The 20,225-nt window shown below is 50.9% G+C and overlaps 1 long non-coding RNA gene across 18 annotated transcripts in view; it reads left to right on the forward strand.

The window, feature by feature from the left end:
- The window catches only part of LOC131508526 (uncharacterized), a 384,833-nt gene that overhangs the window by 290,811 nt on the left and 73,797 nt on the right, over positions 1 to 20,225 (forward strand). For 16 of the 18 annotated variants that reach the window (XR_009260054.1, XR_009260048.1, XR_009260056.1 and 13 more), the window contains 2 exons: positions 17,251 to 17,360; positions 17,949 to 18,553. This is a non-coding gene — a long non-coding RNA (uncharacterized LOC131508526). Of the gene's footprint in view, positions 1 to 17,250; positions 17,361 to 17,948; positions 18,554 to 19,304; positions 20,151 to 20,225 lie in introns of those variants that run through there. The other 2 variants (XR_009260043.1, XR_009260049.1) reach the window with 2 other exon arrangements.

The following is a 20,225-nucleotide window of genomic DNA, read 5'->3' on the forward strand; positions in this document are numbered from 1 at the left end:
CCCCCACACACACACCCCAGAGTGAGGGCCAAGTCGTGTCTGGGGGCTGCCCCACTGTGTCTCCATCTTTCTCTCCTGCCACTTCCCACTCATCCCTTCTCCTTACTCCATGCGGTCTACATCTCAGTGGCTCTGGCTGCTGTTTTCTCAGTCTGCAACAACGCTTCTGGCTTCTTCACTTGGCTAATTCCTCCTTACCCTCCAGGCCTCTTCCTGACGCTTTCTTTTGTTCCACAAATATTTACTGAGCGTCTAATAAAAACAAGACACTGTTCTGGTCACTGGGGACCAAGGCAGACAAGGGCCCTACTCTCATGGAGATGCCAGTCTCCATCAAAGAAGCATGCAAGTAAATGAATGAGAATACATTCAGACGGAGCCCCGGAGAGAACAAAAGGAAGGTGATGAGGCAGGAAGTACTGGGCTGTGGGGATTGGAGGCCAGGGAAGGTATGTCTAAGGAGCGACATCTGTCCTCCCTGAGCCCTCTGGTTCTCCTCACTTGCGTGGTCTGGTCCCTGAATCACAGGGACCAGATATAATGTCACTGCCTGCCTTCCACCCTAAAGTACTTTTTTCCTTGAAGGCAGGAGCAAAGTCATCTGTTTCTGTATCCCCAGTGCCAGTGCATAGCAGGGACTTGGTAAGGCATACTCATTTACTGAGTGTGACCCACGGGTCGGGCAATGTCACACATAGCTGACGTGTCCCCTTTATATTGGTTCCATGACATAACTGTGATTTGATCACATTTGATTGCTTTAGAGATTCAGGAACCAACCTCGGCCAGGTTTAGTCGTTAGCTTCAAGTCTGCTGGCTAGTGCTTAGTAGGGCTGAGATTCAAACCCAGTCTGGCCCTCCATGCTCCTTTTGTGCATCGTGATGACAGCTTAATGGAGATACGATTCACATAGTATACACTCCACCTTTTTAAAGCGTACAGGTTAGTGGTTTATTCATAGAGTTGTGTGTCAACTGAGTTCCTCCAGCCAGGGCCTTCAACCTCAGCCTCATAGGAGGACCTGAAGTTCAGAAGTTGGTTGCAGATTATAGACTTAGAACCCAGGAGTCCTGTGTGGGCTGGCTGCATTTCTTTTGGCATGTCAATATTGAGATTTTGCTTAGTGGCATTTTAAATGTATACGCTTGGCCTCTCTGAATTAAGACCCCAATTCTTCACTGGAAATCTCAAAACAACCTACGGACAAATAAGTCGAATTCCAGGAGAGCCTTCAGAGTGCTTTCCTAGCTGAAGCACGGGGCATGCGGTCCATGCAGCCACTCAGAATGTCTGGAATTCACCAGGCTGCGTTTTTAAAGCCCGAGGCTTCGTGGAAGCCTGACTCGATGGCATGTGCTGGCACAAAAGGGGCTTCAGCAAGAGGGAGCCGGGAGCTCTTTGCACCCCAGGACCATGCTGGCCTCCCCTTCATGAGGAACCTGTAGTGTTCGATTTAACCTGTTTGCCCAGTTCACTTAGCCCCAGTACCAGTGGGTGGAGTAGGTGATCGGTCAATTTATCCTTTTCCTAGTGGGATGGGCTCCATCGTCCCACATTTTCACCTCCTTCCCCCACCCGCCATTTAGCGAATCACATGTGGCCCGAATCTCACCTCTGTAGTTATTAAAGTATTGAAGGGGAATGGGCATAACTTTTTTCCCAGCCTGGTGCACAAAAGAGGTCACTTGGCTTTTCACCATGAACGTCAAAGCCCTCCGTTGCCCAACTGAGCAGAATGTTCAGACTCTCTCCAGCCCCATCCCTCCCTCAGAACTCAAGTTCTTCGTCAGTCTCTAGGGGTCGGGCTGCAGTCCAAGATGGGGGGAGGTGAGCCCTGGGGGACCTCATCAGTTCTTGCATCATCTTGCTCGTGGCCTGCTCTGCGTCTCTGTCCGTACTCGGAGACAGGGACCAAACTTGGCCAGTTGAAGCCGAAAAATATTTCTTAAAGATTGTTTGTTGTGTAGCCTTGAGATTGTTCAGAGGCCGGACACTCTGGCTTGGAGATCACACATCTAGGAGCAACTTCCCAAATGGCACAACTGTTCCCCTGCTGGGCACGGACACTGCCACCAGCACCACCAACACCAGCAGGGCTGGCCCCTGGATTGGGGGGATGATGCTGCCTGAAACCCGATTCACCTCACGGCCGCCGTCCTTGCCAGAATGGATTCCGTGCAGTCCCTGCTTCTCAGTAGTGGCCACGTTTGTGTCCTAAGAGGGCATGTGTGATAGGAGAAACCAGGTTTACATGCTGTCTCTCTGGGTACAAAGGAGACTGACTGGAAAGTGAATTTGGACTTTCGTAATGGGAAGTGGCCTACCAGGTAGACTCATGAGGTGGAGAATTCTCCCCCAGATGAGCAGCCCAAACAAGTAACCGGTTACCGACAGATCGTAGGCCAATTTGCCCATCTCTGCCCTTTACTTCTGTGCCACGGGATTTGGAGAAGGCCATCCATTGGCCCCCCAAGTGAATCCTTCTTTCCCCTTCTCTCAAGCCAATGGGTATCTGCTTGGCTGGCATTTCCATAACTAAGATGAGCCACAGAATAAAGAAGCCTGCTCCAAGATGACCATAAACCCACATGGACCCAAGTGGGAAGAACTGTTCCCCAAAGGAAATCAGAGTGCTGTTTCCAAAAGAAGAGATTCTGGGCGGGAACGACGACTCATACTCACCACAACTGGGAAATTGCACAGAATTGTATTTTATTTTATTTAAACTTAAACTTAATTTTATTTTAATATATAGAGACCTAAGTCCCAAAGGTAGAATTTCTGGCTCAGAGGTCGTGTCTATTTTAAATCTGAACAGACATTGCCAGTATTTCCAAAAAGCTTCATAGTAATTCTCATCCCTTCCAGTAACGTATGAGCATATCTTCCCAGCCCTGAAGTTTTTCTTTTTGCCAAGCTGAGAAAAGTGATGCATCCTTGCTGGATTCTGTATGCTCCAGTGACAGCATCTGTGTGTCTCCGCACTTTTGTATTTGTTATATACCTCGTTTCCCCACCTGGATGTCCTTTTTCTCCTCCCCAGCCTGCTGAGCTCCTACTTGGCTTTCAAAACCCAGCCACAAGGCCCTGTACTTGGGAGGCTTCCCTAATCCTCCACAGTCAGCTTGCCTTCTTCCCTACTGCCTGCTCTCTCTGTGTTCCCCCCTGCCAGCCCCATAGCAGGGCACTAACAGGATTTGGGTCTCTGGAAGTCTTCCCCATAGCGCTGTAAGCCGCTAGAAGAGAAGGATCCAGTTTTCTCTGGATCCCCTCTGCCTGAACTGTGCCTGGTGCAGAGCAGCGGCCCAGGGAATGTTCACTTGTTAAATGCCATTATAACAAAGCCTTTTCACAAATGTTTGTGGGGTGAGGGAAGGAATCTTGTAAAAGGATACTGGTGCTTGTAGCTGTCCAGGCAGGGTGAACTGGAAGGAGTGTGCAATTACAGAATCTGTGGGCAAAGCATCTCGGGGCCAGAGGGACCCTGAGGGCACTGTGTAGGCCTTGATCAGTTTAGAATTCCTACGATTCTGACATTCTCTGTTCTTTCTGGACTCAGGCATCCAAGGTCACCTCATTATGGCTCGCTCTGTGTGAAGACAGTACCCCAAAGGGGCCATCGATTTGGAATATCTGATCAGCTTTCTGAGTCAGATCCACTAGGTCGTAAAATCCAATAAATGTCAAAGATCTGTCAGGCCCATTAACCTCTGGAGGTCTATTAAAAGGCTGCTTTAGCTAAGGAGATTCTGTTTCTGTCATATAGACACCAGGGCAGCCAATTTGACATATGCCTGAGTTCAGTAAGTTAGGAAGGGGGCAGATTTAAAATGGGATAACTTGATCTCTGCTAGTTTTATCTTAAGACTCTGCCGTTTCTTCACTGGTCCACAGAGGGCATCTGCTAATTTGCCCAGCCCTGTGATAGGTATATGGGCGGGGGCTTCCTCCAGGGAACATTCTAGAACTTCAAGAACTAGGTAAAACCTGCCTCCAAGATAAAAAAAAAAAAAAAAAATGAACCCAGTCCCTCCCTTCATAATATCCTATGCACATCTCTGTTTTATCCCTTATACCACTAAAACATAATTCTTTGTTGCATGTGGGTCCTTCCTATTATATTGTGAGTGCCTTAGGAACAGTGTTTGTAGGGATTCACTCTAATAGGAAGAGGGGGACAACTGTAACCAAAATTACTTGAGCAAAAAAAGAAATGTGGTTGGCACACCTGTCACAAGTCCTTCCATACGTGGCAGGATAGGCACTGGCAGATTTCACGTGACGGCAAACCGAACAGCCCTGTGAAAAAGAACCTTTCTCTCAGGAGAGCCAGCCAGTCTCCCGGGCTGGTTCCCACTGGCTCGGTGTGGGGCCACTTGCCAATCCTAAAGCATTCCTCTAGCAAAGCAGTTGCCATATTGTGCTGTAATTACTGCTCTACCTGCCTGTTTCCCATCCAGAATTATGACTTCCTTGATGGGTGGGACCAACTCCATCTTGCCAGTGTCTAGTTTAAGGCTGGCACACAATAAGTGCTTCCTGAATGTGGGGGGTGGGGGGGGATGAATCAATGAATGAATGGATGAGTGAATGAGTGGAACTAACATTGTTGAAGGCCTTTGGTGTATGAGGCCCCGAGAAATCCACCTGTTGGACGCCATGTTTCCAAAGTGGTGCATAAATATTCCCTACCTCCCATGCTTTTCTGTGAGGAGACCTTGTATGTCCACGTCAAGAGGCCGAGTCCATTTGTACTCCTCTTGAGTCCTTGTGGCTGGCACCTGTTACGTTCACTGGAATGTGAGGGAGGCGATGCTGGCTAACTTCTGGGCCTTCAGAGAGCTGTAGCTTCTGTCTTCACCTCTTGGAACACCCCTCCACGCCACACTGTGAGGAAGCACAAGCAGCCATGCAGAAAGGGGTAGCAGAAAGAACCAGAATTCCCTCCAGCAGCTCCTCAGACTTCCCAGCTGGCGGTCAGAACTAACTGCCAGTCACATGAGCGAGGCCTTCAAGCCATCCCTGGGCCTTGGCTGGCACCACATTAAAGCAAAAGAACCACCCAGCCAACCTACAAAATCAGGAAACATTAATAATAACAATAATAATATAATAATAATATTTTGTTCTCAATCAGTTCCATGGAAGTAGAGGCTCAGAGGCATTAAATAGCTTCCCTTAAATCACACAGTCCTTAGACAGTGGAACATCAGACTTGCAGCCAGGATGTGCTCAGAGAAGAAACTGATTTGGCCAGCCATTACTGATGGAAATCAGTAATAGGAAGGCAAACCATTTGACAAGTCACAGAAATGCATCTCGGAGCCAGGCACTGGATTTGGTTAGAGTCTCTTTGAGGCCTCGGGCATGGTAGCTAGGTGTGTGGACATAGGGCAGGGGCTATACCAGCATCAGAGTGTGAGGGATGTAGGTTGCTGTCATTTACAGGGAGGGGGTGGCATAGAGTGTGGAAGTCAGGAGGGCGCACGCCCATCTAAAAGACATGGCCACCGTGAGGGCCCTGCCTATTGCTGCCAGGCGTGTGGGTCGGCCCAAGACCACCAGATCCTTCAGTATTTCAAAAGCACAACATATTCAAATATCTCCATCTTGTTGAGTTGGGAGGAAGGCGGCGGGTGGGGGGGGCGGCGCTTGTGGAGAAGACATTTGAATTCCAGATCTGACCCACAGAACCCAGATTTTCATTTTTTTTTCGAAAGAACTTGCTAGAATATAGAACATAACTACTGTCTTTGTTCCAGCAGAAAAACAAATTTTTTTCACTATAACCTCCATAAAGGGCTTCAAAATGTTGCTGGTTTTTGTTTTTTTGTTTTTTTTTTCTTTTCGTAGTTAAGATAATTCACTGGGGACTCCTGGCCCATCTTCCACCTCCTAACTGGCTTTTGCTTCTCTGAGCTGTCATCATCCTATGAAATGCTGCTCTCTCCCAAGGGAGGCCAGCCAGGGAAATGCCATGTGGAAAGGAAGGCGCCTCCTGCTTTCTTAGGCCTAGACAGCCATGGGTTCTCATCCCACCAGGAGCTTGGTCCCTCGCAGGTATGGGGTCCCTGGTTCAGTCTGGAGAGATGTCATACTCTCTGCATACTGGCGGCCCCATGGCGCCCTCCCGGGCAGAAAGCATCTCACTGGATGACCTCACTCACTGGGTCCAGGACCTGAAGGTGAGGCTTCCCCAGGGAGGCTAAGCCAGACCTACAGTGGCCCTAGAGGTCCTCACTCAGAGAGGCCAGGTAGCCATGCTGCCTTCTGTCTAGCCTCAAGCTCACGACCTCTGTTTCTCTGTGTTCTTCTGCCCTTCAACAGAAGTGAAAACCTTCTGTGCTTCTCTCTGTCTCATGGTGCCTCGTGCTGCCGCCTGGGTACATTTCACATCCATGAACTCCTTTACCATTTACGGCAACCCACCAGTTTTGTAGCGGTGCCTGACCGGGGCTCAGAGAAGCGGGCGACTTGTTCAAGATCGTACAGTTGGTGAACATAGTAGACCCGGGTATTTTGTGATTATTTATACATTTATGGTTACTTATGGTTTTCACTCAGCAAATTTTTAAAAGAATTTCTACGTTAACAATTGAAAAGTCCCCTTTCTCACCCTGATTCTCATATACCCGGTCTTCTCCCCACAGGCAGCCCACTCTTACCACCTTTTTGTATGTACTGAAAGTCATGAAATTGGGATGAAGTTGGGATGAGTTGGGATCAGCCGAGCTCTGTGGCCACTTGGTTACGGATCATCACCTCTTGGAGAAAAGAGGTAAAGTCCCCTCCTGGTCCCCGAGTTCAAGCAGACTGAGTGTATGGCCCTGGCAAGTGCCTCAGCCTCCTTGAGCCTCAGTTTCCCCACCAGTGCTGTGAGAACGTAGCTGCTTGGGTTTTGTCTGCGAAGATCAAGAAGTGTACCACATGTGCTTGCACGAAGTTGGGCAAAGGGATAAGGTTTCCCAATTCACTCTACTCCCTATTGACCCTTCGTTCATTCCACGCCGTACCTCCAGCACCTCGAAGAGCGCCTGGCACATTGTAAGCATTCAATAAGTATCTGTTGCCTAAAAGAACAAATGAACCATTGGCCCGTGTGCTGGAGCTGCAGCTCACCAACTAGGTGTCTTTAGACTGGCCCCCTGCCCCTCTCCTAGCCTCAGTTTCCCCATCTCTGAGGAAGTGGGTCCCTTCCTCCGGGTCTCAACCCACCCAGCCCAGTTTGCATCTGAAACAGCCTTCAGGGGCCTGTGAGCAGCCCAGGGGAAGTTGGCCTTCTGTTTCCCTGAATATTATTCTTCAACTTGAATCCATTTTGGAGTATTCAGCGTTGCCATGGTATCACAACTGATCCCTCTCTCTGTCTTTCTCTCTCCCTCCCTTAACCACTCTCCCTTCCTCTTCCCTGCACCTCCCACCCCACCCCAGCAGACAGTCCAGGGGCCTTAAAGGGCCAGCTCTGCAATTTCCAGAGAAGGATGCTTTCTGAAGTCACAGGATAGCTGTTGTTTCCTGGCCAGGCGTTCACTTGATTCTATCCTTTGGGGAGGCACATTGTAGCTAGGAGCTGTGCAGTCAGGGCTCCCCAAGGAAGGGGAGGCTGTCCCCAGGCTGCGAGTGGTGACTAGGCCTGAAAGGTGAGAACCTCATGCTACCCGGCTGATTCTCCAGAATCAAGCTGGAGGCAGAAATGGGAATGGTCTCCAGACGGGCCTGTGGAACAGAAGAACCTGGTTCTGCCAGAGGCCAGAGGACGGCAGACGTGAAGCCACTCGAGGGACAGTAATTAATGTTTAAAATGTGAGACTTGAATGGAGACACGGTTGCTTGCCCACAGACGCCACTGCCGTGGCTTTGAGAATGACAATTCTCAGATTTACTGAGATACAATGGACACGTAACGATGGTGCAAGTTTAAGCTGTTCGAGGTGATGGTTCGATACGTGCGTATATTGCAGTGTTGACCACAGTATCAGTTAATACATCCCTCACCTCACATAATTACCAGGTTGCTGTTATGGTGAGCACATTTAAGATTTACTCATAACGACTTTCAGGTCTACAATCCAGGATTATTAACTATGGTCACCGTGCTGCACATTAGACGCCCCAAACTTAACTCATCTTATGACTGGCAGTTTGTGCCCTTTGACCGACTTCTCCCCATTTCCCCCACCTCCCAGGTCCTCATAAACATCAGTCTATCTTTTGTTTCTATGAGTTCTCCACTTGTAGATTCCACGTATAAGTGAGGTCATACAGATCATGTTTTGTCTTTCTCTCTCTGACTTAGTAGGGATGGAAATTCTTAAAGGCATTACCATGGTAAGAGGGAAGGGCCAAAGGTCCCATAAGTAACAAAGATTCTGGCAAAGGCTGCTAAATAGCAATCAACCAGAATTGTTATATAAATGAGGACTGTAATAAGTAATAACTGTGTGCCTGTTGGGTCCCCATTTCACTGATGAGGAAACAGTGGCCCGGAGGGGGTCCAGTACCTGACTGTGTGGTACCGTGTTGACGTGGTGAGACTGGAACCCTGTTGTCCAGAATCCCCCTCCCTGCATGGTTCCAGGTGTGAGCTGGCCAAAAGAGGCATGTGCACAAAAATCCGGAGGTGGAGGGGAGCGGTGGCTACACTCTCTGAGATGTGTGACTGCGTTGGATGTGGTGGCAAGTGAGACACAGAGTTGACAGTGGTACCCACGGGCCTTTACTCTTTTGCGCTCTGTGTCCAGCTCTTCTCCCTTCACCCTCACAGCAGACGCATGGAGGCATCAGCTCCCCTTCCCAGTCCCATTCAGCTTCCCGATCGACTGGCCCGCGAGCCTTCCGATCCTCCCTGCCCCATCCAGACCTTCCTTCGCCCCCACTGGATAAGGCCAAACTCCGATAGTAAAGCCCTTATTCCATGCCCCTTAGTGGCCTTCTCCCCACTTGAACCCTGACTAATACTTTGACCAGGGCACAGCTACTGAGAGATGGAAGGAACCTCAGTTGAAACCCAGTGCCATAGGAGAAGTCTGCAATTCTCTCCATGATGTCCTCAAAGATGTTGAGAGAGAGTTATCAGGCACCCAGGTGCCTAGCGCTGTGGTAGACTATGGATGACACCAACGAATGAGAAGCCGGGCTTGCTCTCAGGGAGCTTTCAGAGATAGAAAATGAACAGACACAAGGCATTGAGAACACCCACCTGTCAGGGTCTTTCCTAGCAGAGATCATGTCAACCACTGTAGTTTAATTACGTAAGCTTTTGTGTAAGACAGAAGGCCATGCCCTGGGGTGGGGGGTGCGGGGCGGGGCTGTGAAGGTGAGGGGCATGGGCGCTGGCCTGGTGGGGTAAGTAATTACAGAGATTGTACCTAAAGATGCACATACCGACTGGTATCTGCTGTGTGCACTTGGCCAGCATCCAAGTCCTGTTCTTCCAGAGACTTGTTCCTTTGGGGAAGGATGTCTTCTCTAGTCTCATCCCATGTGGTCTGGGCTGACCCTTCTCCTTGGCCACAGTGAGTGGTTCTGGGTAGAACACATGGCCCAGGTTAGCCTGCTGAGTGTCCCCTGAAGGACTTTTGCTGGAACCCTGGGAAAGGGGCCCTCGTGACTCACTCCTCACCTGGCTGGTTGGGCTCCGGAGCATCACGGAGTCTGATTTCTTTGCCTCAGAGGACAAGGTTGGGTGACGCATATAAACCAGGGCCAATAGGAGGCTCCCCTCCCTCCAACAGGAGGGAGCCGAACCCCATCAGGCCAGGAGGTCAGGAGGCCTTTTCTGGTTCCAGAGCTGTCTGTACGTTTCTTCTGCACTCCCTATCCACAGACGCGATCACCCAGTTGGAGGATTATCTCACAGATGCTGCAGGGGACTATGGGGAGCCGGAGCTAGATGGAATGAGGGTCAGTCCTTAGAGAGTGGTAGACAGAGCGGTGGGCTGCAGTGCTCATGCCCGTCCAAAGAGGGCAGCAGTGACCACTACAGGCAATCGGTGCCAAGTGATCCTGGAATCTTGTTTTCTCAAGAAGCCAGAAACCGGGGCGCCTGGGTGGCGCAGTCGGTTAAGCGTCCGACTTCAGCCAGGTCACGATCTCGCGGTCCGTGAGTTCAAGCCCCGCATCAGGCTCTGGGCTGATGGCTCGGAGCCTGGAGCCTGTTTCCGATTCTGTGTCTCCCTCTCTCTCTGCCCCTCCCCCGTTCATGCTCTGTCTCTCTCTGTCCCAAAAATAAATAAAAAACGTTGAAAAAAAAAAAAAAAGAAGCCAGAAACCTAGGCTTGGATGTGAAGTTGCCTGACTTTAAATGCTGGAAGCCACTTTTAAGATAAAATAAGACATGCCTAGGGGCCGGGTTCTGCTAGCACTCTGCCTGTATGCCCTGCACCAGTTCTAAGTGCCGAAGGGACAGGGCCAGCACCAGGCCCAGATATGAAGGGGGGACAGGTGTTTCTTGCCATATGTTTCTGGCTGGGCCATGGTGTGAGGAGCAAAGGGATCCAACTTTCTCGGCAGCACCAACAGAACTGCTAAGGCGCGTCTGATTGGCTTGGTGGCCCAGAGTCATCATGAGTAAGGACACCTATCTCTTGGGGCGCCTGGGTGGCTCCGTCGGTTGAGCGCCCAACTCTTGCTTTCTGCTTAGGTCAAGACCTCGCGGTTCGTGGGTCCGGGCCCTGCGTTGGGCTCTGTGTAACGGTGCAAAGCCTGCTTGGGATTCTGTCTCCCTCTCTCTCTGTCTCTCTCTCTCTCTCTCACTCTCAAAAAAAAAAATATGTATATATATACGTATATATATATACGTATATATATGCGTATATATATATATATATGTATATGTATATATATATAATAAACTTAAAAAAAAAAAGAGCACCTATCTCTTTGCCTCTCAGGCAGCTGCAGAAATGCTCTGAGCATTGCATCGTTCTGTTTACTACATGCCCTGACTTCCTCTATCAAGAAGGGGCTCCCAAACCCGTGTCTTGCCAGCTGCCTTGCTAGGATTTCTGGAGCCTGAGGAAGATGCGGGCCCACCCTGCCAGCTTCTGGGGCCCCTCTGAGCCCTGGGCAGCTTTGGGCAGCGAAGCATGTGGGAGAGACGATGGTGCCGCCTGTGGGTGGCAGGCAGGCTTTTGGTGGCAGACGTTGGCACCTGCCCAAATAAGCGACCTTCCCTCAGCCTGCTTATTTCAGCAGCGGCTCAAACCTGCCGGTGGAGAGGGGGGCCCTGCCTCGAGCCCAAGGCCAGCTGGCCATTTTCCAAAGCCTGCCCGCACCAGGGGGGCAGTAAGCCATGGCACCCCGTCCGTCTCAGGGAGACTGCCAGCGCCATCCCTTGCGTCCCTCAGCATGGCGACTGAGACCCTCCAGGAATCTGTCCGTCCCGCCTCCTTCCGTACCCCGTCTCTGCCACGTCTCTGGGCACTTTAGCACCTACCCATCCGTTCTGCAAAGATTTGCTGCCGCTACGTGTGGGGACCGGGGAGGGGTGATGACAGTACTTACCCTCCAGTAGCTCCCAGTGGCAGATGAAGTTATCACAGACATATGCGTGGAAGTGCAAACTTTGCCGAGTGTCAGGGAGGGAAAGAACAGTGCGTCGTGGAGCATTAAACAGGGCATCTGACTTAGTCTGGGGGTGGGCGTCCGTGTCAGGGCAGAGTGTTCGAGCTGAGCCCTGGAGAGCAGTTTTGAGCAGGGAGCCCGACGTGCAGAGATGGAGGCCCCTCGGGCTGCTCCGTGAGAACAGGGTGGTGGGTGGTGGGTGCACCCTGGTGGGTGCGGGGGAGCTGTCAGGAGGCTGTGACAATATAGTCCAGGAGGAGGTGGTGGGTGCTGGGAGGAGGGCGGTGGCAGCAAAGATGGGGCGGAGAAGTGGGCAGATTCGGGCTATATTTAGGAGGCTTTGGTGACAGTTTGGACGAGTGAGTGGGCAGGTGCCAGGGTGCTGCCTGTATTTGTGGCTTATGCACCTGGGTGGCTGGCAGTGCCGTGGCTGGGACGGGGAATCCTAGAGGAGAAGCAGGCTGTGGGGAGGGGCACTGTGGAGAGCAGGGGACATCTGAGCCAGCCCAGGGCCGTCACCCGCTTTTCCCAGATGCGCTCTGCCCCTCATGCCGCCATGCTTTTCCGCGTACAGCGTTCTCTGCTTGGAACACTGTTTCTTTCTGCTTTCTGGGCCAAATGCCTGTTTGTGCCCCAAGGCCCGGGTCAACTGCCCCCTTCTCTGTGCCACTCAGCTGCATCTGTTGTGGGAGCTTAGCGCATCACTTCGCTAAGTGGGGAGAGGAGGGGGGAGGTGGTCACCTTGGCTCCTGGGAACGGGAAGGCAGGGTGTGTGTGTGTGTGTGTGTGTGTGCGCGCGCGCACGTGCACACATGTGTGAATGTATAGACAAAGGAGGGAGTGTGGAGTGTGGAGGACCGGCCTCGCCTGTCTCCAGTGCTTCTGAGAAGACTCTAATGTGCTCTGCTGCTCCGGGTTGGGGGCTCTGGAGCCAGGTGCACCTGGATTTGAGTCTGGGCTCTTCCGTGTAATAAGCTCTGTGGCCTTGGGCAAACGCTACCTTTCTAAGCCTGAGGATACTCCTCTGTGTTAGATTCTGACAGCGTGTGCCGCACTGGGCTGGTGCGAGGAGGGAATAAGACCCTTAGCTGGGACCCGGCATATCAAAGGCACTCCGACATGATGAACGTTCACAGCAACCTCCCCCATGCCCAGGGACGAGGTCTCCGCCCACCATACAGGTCTTGTCTCCTGGTTGTTCCTGCACATAGGAGCACGTACCCCTGCGCTCCTGGGGGCACCCAGCCAAGCGACAACCATTATGTGAATATGTGTGTTCTCTGGGAGCTCCCGGAGGGCTAGAGTGCCGTCTTGCCCTGCTTGGCATTGTCTCCCTGGCACCTAGCCTGAGCTGGCACATAGTGGGGTGCCACGAGCATTTATCAAATTAATGAGTGAATACAGAATGCTAGTCTCCTGCTCCCCTTTCTCCTTTCCTCCTTCTTTCCTGTTTCTTTGAGCCCCGCCCCCACCCCCACCCCCCACCGGATCCGGGGCTGGCCTCACTGCCCTCCCTGGGTGGCACAAAGCTGGTGACCAGAACCTAGAAGGGAGGTGAAATGGCCGAGACAGATCTGAGGCGCCTCCTGACACTGCGTGGCATGGCCAGTGTCTGTCAAAGAGCTGGCACTCCTTTATTTAACTGATGGCTGCTGTCACCTTTCACACCTCTGAGCACGCTTGAGAAATTATACTTTCCCTTTTTTTTAATCCCAAGGCTCGTTATTATTTTTATTACTTGCAGGACCTCATCCCTTGGTTTAGGCATCCTAAATGAAGGCTGTAATTTATACTCAGCCATATGGTGACTCTTCTAATTTGTTAATCGTTGTTAAACTCTAACCCGCTATGAGATTTTTACCAGAAGGTATCACATTGCGTGAAGAACCCTTAAAATGGTCTACAAGTTTGTTTCTTCTTCCGAGTCCCACCAAATAAAACCAGTGCAGGAAGACATCCCCCTGCCGTCTGAAAGACTGGTACTCATCCTCCTGAAATCAAGCCATTTCTTTCCCATTATCTTTGGGAGCCGAGGCTAAAGACATGTACGTGGAAAACAAGAAGCAGCAAGCAGTTTGATTTTTCCCCTTTTTTTCCTTCAGGAAATTGCTCTCTTATGCAAGAGAAACGCAGGTTCACCCACAGCAGAGCAGTCATATGATAAGAAATCTGTCTGCGAGAGAGGGAAGCTCATTTCCCTCTTTGAGAAGCTGCATTTGTTTGAGGGAGACAAGGAGAGCGAAAGCAGTTTTGCTGGGGGACAGGGAAGAGATTAAGGCATCATGACAAGCGCATGGTTTAGAAATGAGCCCAATTAAAAAAACATGAACCCATCTGACCCTCATATGAAAATCCGGAGCTGTCATTGTCCACTCCTTGATTTGAGAGACCAGCACAGTTATTCTGGAGATCATTAAGATTCTGGTGGAATGAGTTCTCTGGTCTTGCTTGTGATTTCCATTTTCTCATTACTGACAGAAGCTGCATTTATGGATCTTTCTCTTTTAAACAGGAGCTTCTCAGACTAATGTTTTAAAAATTGGCCTTCCCAAAAGGTATAATGCCAAAGCTTAAATGGGCTCATCTCGGCTGGTTCTGTGAGAACAGTCCCCCCCCTTCCGCCCCCCTCTACCATCTAAAAAAAATTTTTTTTTTCCTTTGGAGATGGGATTCGCAGCCATGGCAGGCAATTAGATTTCAAAGCTGGAGAACTCTGTTGCCCTTTGCCAGGAACTGCTGAAGCAAGCAACACAGCCCATGGGTTTTGAATGCCTGGCCCGGAAGCAGGCCCTCCTGATGCAGCTCTCCCAGGATGGGCTAGAAGAGTGTGTTTGTCTTTGTTCTGCAAAGGGAAATCTAATTTCATCCCCCGAGCCCTATCTGCGTGGTAATTCCGTAGCTAGGCGACACCGGCATTCAAAAGGCTGGGAGATTGCCCACTTTGTGAAATGCTGAGGGTTGGCACGGTCCAGGAGAGGGTCAGCTGCCGGGGAGCAGGTCAGCCCCCGGGCTTGATCCTCAGCCTCCCCCCCGTGGCTCCGTTCCTTGGAGGGCTGCTATCTCTCTGAAGACTGAGGGTACCCTTGTGTGCCCAACTCAGCCTTCTCTCTTGCTGCTGGCTGAGTCATGGGGTTTGGGAATGAGATCCGATTTCCAAAGCTGCTGAGAAAATGCCAGCACTTGTTCAAGAAGCAGGCTGGTGCTGTGGCTGGAGCTCTGGACTGGGAGCCGCCTGGAGACAGACCCAGAGTTGGTGGGTCATGTCTGTGACCCCAGACAGTGCTGTTGCTCTCGTGGAGCTTATCTTCTCACGGTGGGGTAGGGTGGTGGGGGGAAGGAAAATACACGACTAAATAACCAGAAAGATACTGCCTAGTGATAAGTACTGGGATCAAAGTGAAACTAAGCGATGTGAAAGAGCAAGACTAGAGGGCTTCTCTGTGGAGGTGACATTTCGCGGTGAGCCCTGATGAGAAGAAGCCAGCCATGCAGACGTCTCGGGGAACAGCATCCTAGGTAGCGGGAACAGCAAGTACAAAGCACCTGAGCAGGGAGTGATCCTGGCACATCTGTGAAGCAGCAAGAAAGCAGGTGTGGCCAGAGACTGGCGAGGGACAAAGACACGACTGGAGATGAAGCCAGAGAGGTAGGTGCAATGATAGGAAGGAAGTTGGGAGAGATGCTGAATATTTTGTGGTAGTTTTGGAGGCAGAGAAGAGACAGATGATCTGGTTTGTGTTTTAAGAGCATCACCCTGCTTTCTGGATGGAGAGTGGATTGGAGGGGCTTGAGGCGAGAAGCAGGGCTGCAAGTCAGAAAGCTGCTGCTGATCCTCCACATGGGGGCAGGAAACAGTTTTGTCTTCCAGTGACAAAGGATGCCTTCCACAAAACAAATAGGCTACCCTTCTTTCAAGAAAATGTTTCCAGGGTTTTTGCTTATTCTGGACATCGAAAGCCTCAATCCAGTAGAGAGCTGGCTGGAGGTTATGAGTGCTCTCTGGAGTATGTTTTACTAACCAGGCCCCAGAAACTCACCTGTGTGCAAAGATCCGCTTTCATGACCACCAGCAGTCCTGCAATAACAAGCCAATGAGAATGGACTTGAGCACAGCATACAAAGCAAACCCCCACTGGAACGCCGAAAAGGCCACGTGGGGCACCTCTGATGGTATGTGAGCAAAGCAAAATAATATACTCCATGACTGATTTTGAGGGCTGCGTTCGGACCACGGGGCCTGATGCTTAGGCGTCTACGGAAATCAGCACAAACAGGGATACGCGTGATACATGCTATATGCAAATGCCTTACGTATTCATAGAATTCCAAAGTGGTTATCAGTTACACCACACAAAAAGGAGCAAATCATGCGCGTTTGATTGTGTGTGTGTGATATTGTATACCATTCAGACTCCTTAAATTCTTTGTGACTTAGGGAATCGTTCACGTAGCTGCCATCATCTGACCAGCTGAAGAACTGTCCAGATGAGCCTATCTCGAAATGTAGAATTATCTGCAAATAAACAAGGATTGTTTTAAATCACTAGGTTTCGGGTGATTTATCACACCGCGGTAGATAACTGATACAACTAACAATCACCGTTCCTGGGTCTGAAGCAGTCACCGTCCCCAGGTCTGAAAGGACACACAACTGCTAGAGACATGTGCTTTAGGAAGGTGGGAACAGGGGAGAAATACCCTAACCTCTCTCTCTCCCCACTCCCTATTTGTTTGTTTGTTTGTTTGTTTTCCAAAGGCTCCCACTGAGCAAACCCAATCAGAAACCAGAGGTTGAGAGAGACTGGCTGATGCAATCCAGAGAGGTTAACCTTCCAGGGCTGGAGATTGATCTGGAGGTGGGCGGAAGGCACACATGGAAAGTAGCCAGCATCTGAGGATAAGTGTTGAGTTCTCACACTCCCAATCGGTGCCCGGCCCCTGTGGTCCTGCGGAGCCCTCCATCCTTAGAAAACCCAAACACACGGGGCCAGTTTTTCCAGACGTCACTTGATTTCCTGAAGAAGGGAAAACAATCTGAGACCACTCTGTTGCTGTTTTTCCTGAGCTTTAAGTGGATGATTTTCTCCACAGTCCGTGTTGTGCTGACCACAGCTGGCTGCCCTATACTCCGCATGAAATAGAAGTAAGAATGCGGTGCTCTCCAACTGGACCAGGGACATCATCTGTCACCCTTGCCTCCCAGACCACGGGAGAGCTTTTCAGTCATCCTTCAGACTTTAAAGAACTCCCTGGGGGGCGCCTGGGTGGCTCAGTCGGTTGAGCGTTCAACTCTCGATTTCAGCTCAGGTCATGATCTCACGGTTCATGAGTTCCAGTCCCACGTCTGGCTCTGTGCTGACAGTGTGGAGCCTGCTTGCGATTCTCCCCCTCTTTCTCTCTCTTCCCCTCTCCTGCTTGCGCGCGCTCTCTCTCTCAGAAACAAATAAACATTAAAAAGCAAAAAAGAACTCCCAGGTCCCTGTTGCCAGTGAGCACCACTCTCCCGGTGCCACCCCGTATCTGGGACTCTATACATTCCTGCCGCGCAGAATCCCACCGGCAGGTCGCCACGTGATCACAAAGTCAGTGACCTGCAGGAACAAAAGGATCTTGGCGTGGCCGGTGGACACCAAAGATCTGCTCTGGGGCTTGGAAGGAACCAGGGGGACTTTTTCTTTCAATAGGCACTGCTGTGGCAGGAAAAATGAAACCCCCTTTTCAACACTGCCCTTTCATAGTCGCCAAGGAGAGCCTTCGCGAGCTGGTGATAATTTCAACTTCATTCTGGAAATGTGTAAGAGATTGCCATTTTCTTGCCATTTTATCCTGAAATGACATCAGATTGGAGAGTTGCCTCGCTTTTGAGAGTGGCTGGGCAAGGCTCCTGGCAAGGCAGGGCTGGAGGGAGAAGCCTGAAGGGTCTGGGCAGGTTGAGTGTTGAGGAGCAGGAGAGTTTGCAGAAAATTCTGAAAGACAAAGCCAAAGTAACTCTAGCTTCTCGCAGAAGACCCCCAAAGAGGACCAGACCCAAACAGGACCGGCTGAAGGGAGGGCAGAGGGGAGGCTGCAGGAAGACAACGGGGCAGAGACACAGCCAGCTATTATCTATTAGAGGTAGAGCCTGACTCCGGGAGGGGCGGGAGCCTCCTCTCCAGTGTTCGCCGCCAACGTCGGAAAAGCAGTAGAAGGAATTGGCAAAGCAGCTACTCTCCTGGGAGACAGACCTAATGGGCCCGTTTCATCTTGGGCCTTATGAGGCTGGGGTCCTGTTTCAGGTAGCGACTCCTTAATGAGGCCCAGCGTGGAGAGGCTGTACAGCTGAGCTATCTATCACACAGCGATAAACAGGGCTCCTCTTGTTTCCTGTCTTTTTCTGCTACAGAATCCAGTCCCATCCATCCTCCTAAGTGACGAGCCATGGTCAACACCCCGTTTTTCCCATCTACGGCTGGAGGATAATGATGCCAGTTCTCATTGTGCTTCTAGACCTTGGGACCCGAGGGACCAGCCTTTTTTTTTTTTTTTTTTCCTGCCAGAGATAGGGAAAGGACGGGCCAGTGTTTCGAACAAACACTTACCCTTCTTCCAGTTGAATAGACGCGGGGAAGGCTGTGGAAGAGGGAGAGGGGCAGCCTCGAAGGCCCGGCAACCAGGCCAAGAGGAGCATTCAATCAGAGACCTGACATTTGCCTATTGCCCTCTTATCAGACTCGCTAAGTCACTGGGGCCTTTGTGCCGCGGAATTGGGAAGGAAGGAATGGCCCGGCCCAGCCAATCCCGTGTCCGGCCCTCTGCCCAGGCGCCTGCCATTAGCATTTCCCTGACATCTGACTGATATCTTCATTTCACTTCGGTAAACAGGCCACCTCAAGGCCAAGGTGACGGTGACCTCTGGCGCTGCAAGCAGCACGGGATTCTCCCCGGAGGCCCTGGTAGAGCACTTTCGCATGGGCCAGGGCTCTTATTTCCCACCCCGCCACCACTCCGGTTAGTGCTGACGAAATAAATAAATAAATAAATAACCATCCTGCAGAGCAGACCGCGGGTGTGCTGGGCAGAGAAAGAGAGGTGAGGAAGGGCAGCAGGGAGGGCTGGGCGAGGCAGAGGGGGAGGTGTGACTTAGAAGGTCGCCTTTGCTTCTCTGCCACTAAGAACAATGCAGCTGCCCAGGAAACACTACCAGAGGCAGCCCGGCTATTAATAGGCTGGAGCACGCGGGCGGCCAAGCTGCTGCATTTCTGATGTTTAAATCTCCAGTGTGAAGTTGCTTGCAGGCTCCGATTTTGCAAAGACAATTAAATATAGATTCTTTGGGGTGAGGGTTGGGAAGGGTGTGGGTGGAATGTAAGCCTGTGTCGCAATGCTATTTAATCCTGGGTATTTCAGTGGGTCTACTCACATGCTCGACAGACCTACTTGAGCACGTGAGGTGTGACAAGTGCAGGGTACAACCAGATGAAGCCCCCCCCTTGCCCCCAGGAAACCCGTGGCCCAGGGGGTTACATTCACTACTTCCTGCAGGGGCCAGGCAAACAACATACATAAATGATGCAGACGGTGTGAAACAATAGGGAACGGTGGGGTCTGTGTATAAAGCATAGCTGTGTCCTCTGTACAGGCATTGGGGGCTGCTCAGCCCCAAAAATTATTACTGTGCAGGCATAACAGCCCAGTTTTGCTATGCCTTATGATTTTTATTTGTTTTACATGTTTATTTATTTTGGGGAGTCGCAAGCAGAGGAGGAGCGGAGGATCCAAAGCGGGCCCTTGGGCTTTTTGCTTCTGGCAGTGAGCCCGATGTGGGGCTTGAACTCACGAACCAGGAGATCATGACCTGAGTTGAAGTTGGACGCTCAACTGTCTGAGCCACCTAGGTGCCCGATGCCTTATGATTTTTAAAGGAAAGACATACATTTGGAATTTCGTGTGAGGTTTTTTTTTTTCTGGTTTTAAAAAATATCGTGTGGGCCAAACAAACCACATCTGCAGGCCTGTTGGGCCCAGGCAAGATCTTATAATAACATATGATAAAAGTTGATATAGAAGGAATCCCAGAAGCTGATGAGAGCCTAGAGATGGGCATTTAACCCATCCAGGGTCGGGGGTGGATAGGCCTTCGTAGTGAAGGAGAACTGTCTGAACAATGATAGTGATGGAATAAATCATGGCAAAAAGTTTGGGGGAACCATTCCAGGCAGAGGAGTAGGAATTTTGCTGGATACATTGCACCTGCCAGCTAAAGACTGGTTCTCAGCCTTTGTTGCAACCAAGGGTGGCCATCTGACAAACGGTGTCTGTCTCATGACCTTAAAGCGTGGGGGGTTGGGTGGTAATCTGCCCTCCCCTCACCCTCCCTGCTTCCATATTGCTGACTGACCTGGCCATCAAGAACACAGATTGTGGAGCTGGTGATTAAACCTCTTTGGCTTTGGTTTCTGTAAAACTGAGATAATATTATCTACCCCATAGGGAGATAGGTTGAAGGATTACTGTCTACAAAGTATTTAGAACAGTGCCTGACATGTACATTTGCCACCCAGGCGTTATTCCATCAATACGGTTCTGCTGACAATATGTTCTGGGGTGGGGCGCAGAGCAAGAAGAGGGCTGGGACCCAGCTCCGGCCTTGCACCTGCACTGATTCGCACAGACAAGTCGA

The sequence above is a fragment of the Neofelis nebulosa genome, chromosome 1 (genome assembly GCF_028018385.1).
Source record: "Neofelis nebulosa isolate mNeoNeb1 chromosome 1, mNeoNeb1.pri, whole genome shotgun sequence".
NCBI lineage: Eukaryota > Metazoa > Chordata > Mammalia > Carnivora > Felidae > Neofelis > Neofelis nebulosa.